The sequence below is a fragment of the Corvus hawaiiensis genome, chromosome 3 (assembly GCF_020740725.1).
Source record: "Corvus hawaiiensis isolate bCorHaw1 chromosome 3, bCorHaw1.pri.cur, whole genome shotgun sequence".
Lineage (NCBI taxonomy): Eukaryota > Metazoa > Chordata > Aves > Passeriformes > Corvidae > Corvus > Corvus hawaiiensis.
The window spans coordinates 64,597,272-64,608,072 of record NC_063215.1 but is presented as its reverse complement, the minus strand read 5'-3'; positions in this window follow the sequence as shown (position 1 = coordinate 64,608,072).

The window sequence follows — 10,801 nt, the reverse complement described above, 5'->3', positions numbered from 1 at the left end:
ACCAGTTGAGTCATCACTCAAACAGGGACTGTTTTGTTTTTGTTTTTTATAGATGTATTATAGACATCATACTAACTATTTATTTACATAAGTGTATAGGTCTTTTCAATATTGTCCTTGCAAACTATATTTTTCATTTTTTTGTTAGCTTGCAAGACCAAAGTTTTAAGAAATGTTAGTGCAGAATTCTAACACTAATAACATTTAATTAAGTAAAAAGATGATTTAAAAGAAGAACCATAAAGATTTAAGTTAAGAATGTATGTTACTATAGAGGAAAAAATCAATGTGTTGAAGATGTCAAGGAATTGTTACACAACAATAGATTAGAATATGATTTTTTATTAGTAGGTGATAAATATTATCAATTGGTTGATATACCATACAAAACTAAAAAAAATTCCCTGGAAAACATAAAATATTTGGGAATAGGTTGCTTTAAAATGAAATTGTGACACTAGAAGGGAATACAAAGAGCAATAAGGATGGGTGAGACAGATGGGATCAAGCCCCCTTTTTTTTTTTTTGTTTAGCCATATGTTGCATTAAAGAATATATCTTCACAAGATGCCTACATTAAGGCTGTGATTTCTATTTCATGTGCTGGTGGCTTGAACAAATAGCTGAGCTCAATTCTCTTTCTTTTTGCTTCTCTTTAACTTTTTGAAATTGTCCCCCAGGGCTGTTAATGAGGTCACTGTTAACAATATAAAAATTTTGAAAGTTTACAAAGCTCATTAAATGTATTTAAGCAAGTCATTCTTTCTTGTGATTTAACCTTGTGCCTGAATTTCTGTAAAATTATACAAGTCTATTATCTGTGAAGGAGCTATGATGACTAGATAAAACAGATTTTTAAAACTGATTTTATTTTCCTTTCATTATGACGCAAGCAATTCAGTGAGAAAAGAATGCTGAAACTCTCTTGTTTCGGTTTCCAGTTCCTTGGTCCTTGAAAAAGGCATTTCCATGGTGTGGCAGCGGAAGTAGAGCAACTAATCCCAGTGATGGAAGAGCATTCTTGTAGCTCTCATATGAGTTAGCAGACTGTGGTAAAGAATGGTAGGAAACCAAGCATGTACCCTGAGCTGGTATCCTGGTAAGAACTACTGAAAAAACCTAGTTATGTCTCTGCTATTCCATGCAATTCCGTGGCCATGATTAACAACCAAAGGTTTTGCCTTGGGGCACAACTGAGTGTCCACTGTGGAAAATAAATTAATAAAATATCTAGAGTGAAATAGAGCAAGAAAATGTATATTTCTGTTACTAAAAGATGAATTCCATCTCCCATGAAGGCAGAAAGTTCTCCTTGCAAAATCATTAATACACCTCTGGGATAAGTGGCCTGAGTCCTGTTAAGCAGCTACCTCTCCTCAGATTGATTCTATTGATACCATGACTCTGTTTTTCATTTAAACATTTGACTGAAGTGTTAATATTTCAAAATTGAAAAATGAAGTTCTGAGTTATCAGCATCAGTGCATTGACAATTAATGCAACTTGTTAGATCATTTTGTATCCATGTCTTATTTTTATGAGGTTGTCATGGTCACAGATGGCACCCCCAGCTGTGGAATCAATGATTTCAATGCAGTGAATACAGAGGAAAGAGCCTTCTATACACACTTAGAAACTTGGTAGCTAGAAAAATTATTTACCACAGTTTTTATATCATCATTTGTACAAACTGTTATTTAATTACTCCACTGAATTTTGCTGAGCCTTAAAAGTAATTCTAACTTTATCATACTCTTAGCTTAAGCAACAGGAAACAACTGTTGCTGTGTTGATGTTAGTACATGCTATTTTTTTAATAATTATCTTTTCCTGACACTTATGTTTAGCACAATTTTTTCCTCTTCCACACACAAAAAATGTTTATTCAGGGAAGGACATCTAGAAGTTATAAAGTATCATGTATGGCTTCCTGCTGCTGTGCACTGATCTGGGTCAGCATGAAGACTGCACTTGATAAGACCTGGGAGGACACAACTACACTGCTCTTCTGTGCTAGATCCCTTCCTGCACTGCAACTGGCAGTCTAGTGCAGCCTAGAGCAGCTCTAAACTTGTTCTTCATTTGAAGCAGCTTTCTCTTAATTTGTACTGCCTCAAAAAATGAGCTGAAATGTAAGAGACCCTGCAACACACTGTCCAAAGATTATTGGCTAGCAATTAACTAATTGTCTGGCAGGTGGTTTTTTGGCAGACAGATGTAGAAAGACAACCAATTTGTTCTGCAAATAATAAAAAACTTGCAGTGATAGTGAGCAGCTGCCAATGAATTAGCATCTGGAGCTTTCAGCAAAGGCACACAAGGCTTCTGTCCAATTCATCGTTTGAGCCTGCCTCTTCAAAAGGTAGTCTTGGGAGTACTTCTCTGCCTATGTCATGGAAGCTGTTGAAGGAAATACCTGCATGTTCCCTGGAGCATGGTTCCTGGAGGATTTGGGCTGACTGGTTTTCATTGACCATGTACTGAGAGATGACAGTATCCACTACCCCCTGCTAGAATCAACATATTTCATCACTTTCAGAAAATTAAGGTATCAGGTGATTTGTGCATGATCTGCAGGTTTCCTCCCTTCCCAGTTGCTTCCAGGAGATGAAGACTCCAAAGAGTGCTGCGTGTGTCAGGCAGCATCACCTAGAAATAAGCAACCTCTCTCCTTGCTCCCCAGCTACATCTTTTTAACAGAAAACAATATACAGTAAATTGAAAACAAATCAAGCTGGCACGGCAGCTGCCAGAAGTCCCACAGGTGCTGCATGGTTTTATCACGCAGTCATTACCTCTTTGTGCAGCTGTCTTCCTTGAAGCTATGAGAGCTTCTGCATGGCCAAAAGGCATATGTGACAGCAGCCTAGACACACGCTCACCAGGTAGCTCCAGCTTCTCCTAACCCAGCTCCCTGCCTCCAAAGTCACTGATGCCTGTTCCATATTTTCAGGCTAACCAATCCCAAGTCACTGGTTGGTTTCATCTACCTATCCCAGCCTTTCCTGTGTGTCCTCTCGCATCCTCATGACTTTATGACAGCCTCTTGGCATCTCCCTCTTCTTCACAGCTGGTCTATCTTTTAACACCTACTTCATTCTTGCTAATGCTGCCAAGCAAATTAATCACTTCCCTCCTTCCCCTTCCATTTGCTTTTGTCATTTACTCAAAAGTCAAGATGATCACAAGCAGATTGCTGTCTTTTTTCCAGTGGGTAACTCTTGCTTCAGATTTAGGATCTACCATTCAGTACACTGTGTGGAAACCACTTGTGGTCCACATTCTGCTAGGATTGTTGGCTTCCCTGACAGGTTCAGTGGAACAAATGCTTTATAAAAGCTAAACCAAAGGGTGGAAGGTAAGATGGAAGCATATCCTATGCATGTTAATCAGAAATCTAATTGGAGAAGTATCAGACTTAAACTCATTGTGAATCCCCAGAGAGTGTGGTAGGTTGGAAGAGTACACTACTGAAAAACATTTAGGTGTTGAAGTTCACTGAATAGGTTTCACCTCCGTGTCTACTTACCACATTACTGCCCATTGTGATGCTTTCTTGATTTTTAAAATCCCAAATAGGGCATTCAGGGAATCCTTCCTCTCAAAGATGACCATTTTCTTGTGTGTGTCTTAGACAGTTGCAGTCACTTCAGTCATGAGTAATGGACTAAACCCCATGTACTTATGGTCCATCACATTGCTGTTGACACACCAAAAGAATGCCCCTTTGCCCAACAGAGAATATTACTCTTTCTGCAGGGCTGACAGTTCATTTATTTCTCACAAGAAAAATCCTCTCATTGCTAATATTGATGAAAAACCATCAGCATAAAAAAAGAGTTGGCTTTAAGCAAACAGCTAGAGGATTAATTACTTGAGAGAAACATATATTTGGATACCTTTTGGGTCAGTTCTGAGTACATGAATGCTTTGGAAATCCTGCATCAAAATAGATTATATTTTCTGCAGAGGCAGAATATCTGCCAAAAACTAGTAAAAAGCAACAACTCTGCTTAAAAGTACTACATTAAAAATGTCTGAAAAAATGAGGTTTGAGGTTCATTATGAAGTACTATTCTGGGGAAGTGAACTGGCAAAAAGTTTGAGAGGCCAGTTTTTAGGGGATTAAGTAACTTCAAATCCCATTCAGATGTGTCAACAAAAAGTTTAATTCCTCATGGGTTGCTACCAAAATGTGAAATTCACACTCTTGGAAAAAAAAGCCTTAATTGGAAAAGGTACCACAGTATGTACTAATCAACCCTCTTCTTGACAGTCATTACAGATATGCCAACAGCTGAATGAGCATGAAATCTAGGAACAAGGAAACTGCTGAGAGTTTTGGAAATATAAGGTCCACCTGGGAAAAAATATTTGTTATATGTTCTAGGTAATGAATTTTGTACTTAGGGGAGAGGACTAAGGCTAATAATGCAAACTAGGGACTAGGCTTCTGATTTTCCCCCTTCTCTTTTATGTAATAACCACCTTTCTGCATATTACTCTTTCCCTTTTTAACAGCTGAATAAAATACTTTTATAGATAGGGAATGAGAAATCAAGCAACATGCTTTTTGTCAGTTATCAAAGACACTTTTCAAGTGAAAGCTGAAGCATAGTTCATAACATTTTTTTTGTTCTAAGTAAGATTTTATTCATCCTGCCAAGAAAGGAGGGAAAAAAAGGAAAATATTTCATAAACTAATGTTTATATGGTTTAATAATACATCTACTTGTCAGCTCAGTACAGGTGACAGTAAGTCTAAGTTTATAAAATGTTGTTATAGAAATAAACCATCAGACAGGTAAAATTCAGGCTGTCAAATCTCACAGTGTTATTTCCTGAATGGTAAATCACTGAGAGTCATAGAGTACACAAAAAGTAACCAATTTATTCATCAGCATTTACAGAAATGAATAAGAGTTATGTAGTAGATATTTTGAGTAGGACGTAATGAAAATATTTGCCTAGCATTGCACTTAGGCTTAGAAATAGGTAACATGACATTATTTTTATTAGCACTGGTTTCATCCTGCTAATGTTTAAAACACCAAGAAAGAGTAGGAACCTTCAAAGGTAGTGCATGTACACATATTTACAGGACAAGTAGATAAGCCAGTGAAAGAAAAGGAAATAAAATGGGTGACACATCTTAAATACATCATGCCCGGGAAAAGACTGCACTGTTGCAGCTCTGTTTAACCTCTTTGTAAGCAGCATGGGCAGTGGGATTGAGTGCACCCTTAGCAAGTTTGGCAACACCAAGCTACATGATGTAGTAAACAGGCTCGAGGGAAAGGATGCAATCCAGAAGGACCTTGAGAGGCTTGTGAGGGGGACCTGTGCAAACCTCATGAAGTTAAACAAGGGCAAGGGCAAGGTCCTGCACCTGGGTCATGGCAACCCCTGGTATCAGTACAGACTTGGGGATGAACTGATTGAGAGCAGCCCTGCTGAGGAGTACTTGCGGGTGCTGGTGGACAAGATACTGGATATGAGCTGGCAGTGTGCACTTGCAGCCCAGAAAGTCACCCAGATCCTGGGCTGCATCAAAAGCAGCTTGGTCAGCAGGTCGAGGGAAAGGATTCTGCCCTCTGCTCTTGTGGGATACCACCAGGAGTACTGTGTCCAGCTCTGGAGGCCCAACTCAAGACAAATGTAAACCTCCCGTACTGAGTCCAGAGGAGAGCCACAAAGTTGACCAGAAGGCTGGGGAACCTCTCCTACAAAGATTGAGAGAGTTGGAGTTATTCAATCTGGAGAAGATAAGACTGGAGAAACCTTGTAGCAGTTTTCCAGTACTTGAAGGCGTCCTACAAGAGAGCTGTAGAGGGACTATTCACAAGGGCATGTAGTGACAGGACAAGGGGGGAATAGCCTTTAACTGAAGGAGGGTGAATTTAGATTGTGTATTAGGGAGAAATTCTTTTCTGTGAGAGTGGTGAGGCACTGAAACAGGTTACTCAGAGAGGTTGTGTACTCCCCCATACCTGGAGATGTTCAAGACCAGGTTGGACAGGGTTTTGAGCAATCTGGTGTAGTGAGAGGTTCTCTGCCCATGGCTGGAAGTAGATGCTCTTTAAGGTTCCTTCCAACCCATTCTACAATTCTATGTAATTATCATCTCCGTGTTCGTCACACTGGAGTAGTGGAACATGTCAGCAGTGACCTGCACTATAACACACCTAAAACTACCCAGGACTGGATGTGTGACTAGGAGGGTGAAGCCATACAAGCACTCAGAGCCAACACATAAATATTTTAAATCAACAATTCTGATTAAATTTACTGCTGATCATCATTTTCACCAGGGCAATCCATTTAGCATTAATTCTTTCCAGCACTTGTGTGTGTGTGTGTGAGTGTGTTAAGGGAGTGTTCGGACTCTTGTCATGGGCCACAGTTCTGTTCTCCTGAATGGTACCCAGAGAGAGCCTGTGACTGTCAGGTGTATGTATAAAGGATTTTGAGGGAGGTGTAGTTTATCCATCAGCAGTTTCCAATCTGTGCATAAGACAAGCTATAGATGATGTTTTAGGGACTGTAAGGTCTACTCAGCCTAACCACACAGCCCCAGGAGGGACTAGAGCACCAGCACATTGCTGCCTTCATATCTTGCATGCCTGAGAGCCCTGAGTACAAGTTGTCCTCGTGTCAGACTGCTCAGCTGGTGTCCACTATGGGACACATACTGTGGTTGTCAATTCTCCCAAGGCTGTTTTTTTGAAGCAAGGTCAGGCTGGCTCAGTCAACGCAGAAGGAACATTCATGTACCAGGAGCCTGCTGCTTCTCAGTCTTCCTTGGGGCCCCAGTATGAGGCAGTTTTTGAATGTAAAAACTGGAAGAAAGGTATTGAGATAGCTTTTGCTTTCCACAATAGTTTGAGAATTTTTCCAGACATGATCTGCCCTTAAAATTTCCTTTATCTGCTGTCAGGAAAGTAATGGTGTCCTATTTCAGTAAGGCTTTTAAAACAAATATAGGACCTCTTCGGTCAATACAGGATGCTGGGATTTACTTTTAAAAGTAAATAATAGTGTTTTAAGGTCCTTTTTGCCTACCTTCTCAGCTACTTCTCTCTCTCTCTGTCATACTTCTGATAAAGTGCTCATCCAGATCACAGTAAGGGTCCTACCACAAAGACCTACCATTCTTTTTTAAAATAATCACTAAAAAGGGAAGTTTCCTTTTTACTCCTTCTGTATGGTAAATTTTAGAGACTAGCCTTAACATTATTGTATTCTTTCTTCCTGGAAGGCATACCAGTGCAGTAAGAATATCTTGTATTTTTAGGTATTTTCCAACTTTCAGGTCTGAGTGAATGTCCTACCTATATCCCAGCTTCATATCAGCACAAAACTCTGTAACTTGCTACATCCTCCGGCACATCACAGACAGTAGTCTGCAGATGGCTTCAGGAATTTTCCTTCCTAAACACCATAAACAACTTGTAGGTAAAGTTAGTTCTGCATTTCCTGTGAAGTCTCATATATTACCTCTTAAGACTTAAAAGCTGGTCTCAGATGCCTTCTTTCCCCATCCATAAAATTATAATCTTATGAGGACCATTAAATTTTCAAGTTAATGTTCTGTCTTCAACTCTCACCATGGTGAAAGTGGGATTGTCCTGTTATTTGCACCATGGAGTTTTTCCAGAAAGAGCAACACTAACTGCCACAGGAATGAGGAAGGAGAGGAAAAGCCAAGTCTTATTTATCGCTGTAGCCTGGGGGTGTAAAAACAGTCTATCATATTCCTCCCTTTTTCTTTTAAGGCTTTTCTATCATGATATTACTATATAAAAGATTAATTTCTAGCTTTGGGGTGATTTTTTTCTCTTGTGGAGTTGAAAAACTCAATTTAAATAGGAAGAGAAAAATAGTTTTTTTAACTGCTACAGCACAAACTGCAGCATATGAAATTGTCCAGATGTTTCTCATGGTGTGAACGATCAGAAAGTCCGTGTGTGTGTATTACATTGCAATACACAATTAGAAATGCCTGCTGAAAGGAAGCAAAAGAAGCTCCATCTCTGTCCCAAATCCCCAATGAGGGATGTATTGCTAGATTCTTCCTGTTTGTTCATGTCATGCTTCACCCATGCATTTCCTATAGAAAGGACTCCCCTACCGGGAAGATCTGCATATATAGCATCACATTTCTAGTTCCCCATACCTAAGAAAATACAATGAAGTCCCTGAAGTATGCTTCCTCCTGGACTTTTAAGTCTAGGATGAAACCAAGGCAGGTTTTCAGAGTAATGTCTCCTATTTTGGGGGATTTTAGGGGCTTCTTCTCTGGTACCTTCCTATTGTCTTCTTTCATTATTTCCTCATCCCATGACAGAGGAATTCCTCCTTCTGGGTGAGCATGCCATTGTAGCACCCTCATAAGGGCATGTGTAATGCCCAACTTGTTGGGCATGCTGAACAGCTATTGAATTGCACAGGAAAGTCTGCAGGACTGACTGATCAAACTTTTCCAGACAATGAAGGGAGCTTTTTTTTTGAGTTATCAGTGAAGCATGCACTATGGTAGTGGTACAGTATTCCCTGAGATACTCAACCACTTCTGCTTTCAGCACAGGTCTTACAGAGGTTATGCCTTTCTGTCCTGACAGAACACTATTATTTGCAAATTATGGGGTTCTTCTGTCAATGAGTCTTCAAAAGCAAGAAGAATTTTCCACCTTCTTTTCTGCAACAGTTCTGATGATTATGGGGAGAAAGGACTGTGTACAGAAAAAAAAGTGGGTTCATTTATGATTGCCCATAAAACACCTTTCTTTTAATTGCAGGACTGTATAAATATCCAGGGATTCAGGCTGTGCATAACTCTGGATGAGGGCATAGACATATACAGAGCAAAACACTGTAGAAGGTGAATTACACATCTATGCTAGGTGGAGTAGGTTGCAAATAAAATGAACACCAATTCTGGAAGAAATGTCTAGAGTACATTTGGATGAATAATTACAGCCAGATGAAGCACACACTTAATTTTGATGTTAACTTCATTACATTAAATTAATATAATTAATATTTATTATCTTAATTGATTTATCAAAAGACTGATAGTGATTTGGTTTTGTGGGGTTTTGTCAAGTGCATTTTCCTGGTGAGTCCTGTACTGTCAGTCATCCCCACTTCTGACCAATGCCATAAGGCAACACACTCTGAAGGGTACAGAACCCCACAGCCGTCCTATGGGAATGTCTACTCAGCAGTATCAGGTAAGTGATTTATTCTGGCTCTCTGCTAGGTGTTTATGGCTTGTGGAAATTTTGTATCTTTTCAAACCTATTTGTCACTTAGCGAAAAGGTGCGAAACAGCTGCATTGCAAAATGAGTATTCTCCCATTGATTACACCCTCCACAGTATTTTCTACTCCCTTGTCACACATTATTTGCCACATTTTAGAAAACACAAGAGAACGCAGAAGTCACAGACTTGACATTTTCTCTTATTCTTTATGTGTGCTGCATGCAGACATTGATCCAACAGGATTACACGAAGGACAGGGACAAAAAAGGAAAGTTTCAATCTATCTGACATGTCTGAAGGGTGTACCCAAGGACTGTACCTGCTGTGTATGTTGCTTCAGTAAGAAGAGAAAATGTTTTTGCATTAAAACTTTGTCCTGGTTCTGCCATTGTGCAAGCTCTGGGAAAATGCTGAAGTGTTCTGATGTGCCATGGCTTCACTCATTCGGTGTCTGACATTAGACTGTGTCAGAAAGAAACAGTCTTTATTTTCATCTGACAGACTGATGGAATAAGCACTTTTGCTTTCTGCCTTTCAGTCAAATTACTGTGTTGCGCTTGTTCATATCAATATTTTTCACATTAAATAAAAGCCATACATAATGTTGCTAAATATAAAGGCAATTCTCTAGTAAAAATTCTCAGCATACATGACAGATCCTTTAAAAATTGACCTTTTACACATATCACTTCCGCATGGGGACAGTCAAACAGTTTCCTTGATTTAAGATTTATGCCGGAGAGTTTGAACTGGGCACTTTGGGTTCACAGAATCACAGAATAGTCTGAGTTGGAAGGGATTCTCAGAGATTGTAAGTCCAGCTCTTAAGTGAATGGCCCATAAGGGGATCAAATCCACAACCATCACGTTATTAGCACCATGCTCTGACCGACTGAGCTAAATGGAAATGTTCTCCTCAAAACCAGAAAATCTCTGGCATTAGGCAAAAACTCTGATTTTTCTCTGCTTTTTTTCTTGGATTCAAGAAGTACTGTAATTTTTCTTAAAAGGTTTATAATTTCACATAAAATGTGACATTTTCAAGAAAAATTGTTGATTTTTTGTATAATTTCTTTTCTTGGGAAGAATTTCCATTTTAAAGACAATACTAGTGGAAACCATTTCACAGGACACTTGAGTTTGGTTTTCAGTTTTTCTTTGTTGTTTTTCTGCTTCTGTGGGAATTATAGAAGCTAAATCAGATGAATAAATGGATTTTTAACAGGCTTATTACAATGAACACTTGCCAGCATGTTCTCAGCTTGAAAAATAAAGCTCTTAAGATTTAATTTTTAGCAGCCTTTCACCAAAAGTAAAATTTAATTAGAACCCAATTATACTGAAATTGAGGTAACTGCTGAGGTAGTGCAATGGATACTCAGTCCCATTTGGTCTGATTTATAATCCACAAACACTTTGAAGAACTGCCTTATTGGTTTCTCTATATTTATATGCATTTCCTATTAATATGGATTAGAACTGCATGGCTGCTTTGCATGTAGTTGAGAAAAAAATTTAAATAAAATCAGATAAGGA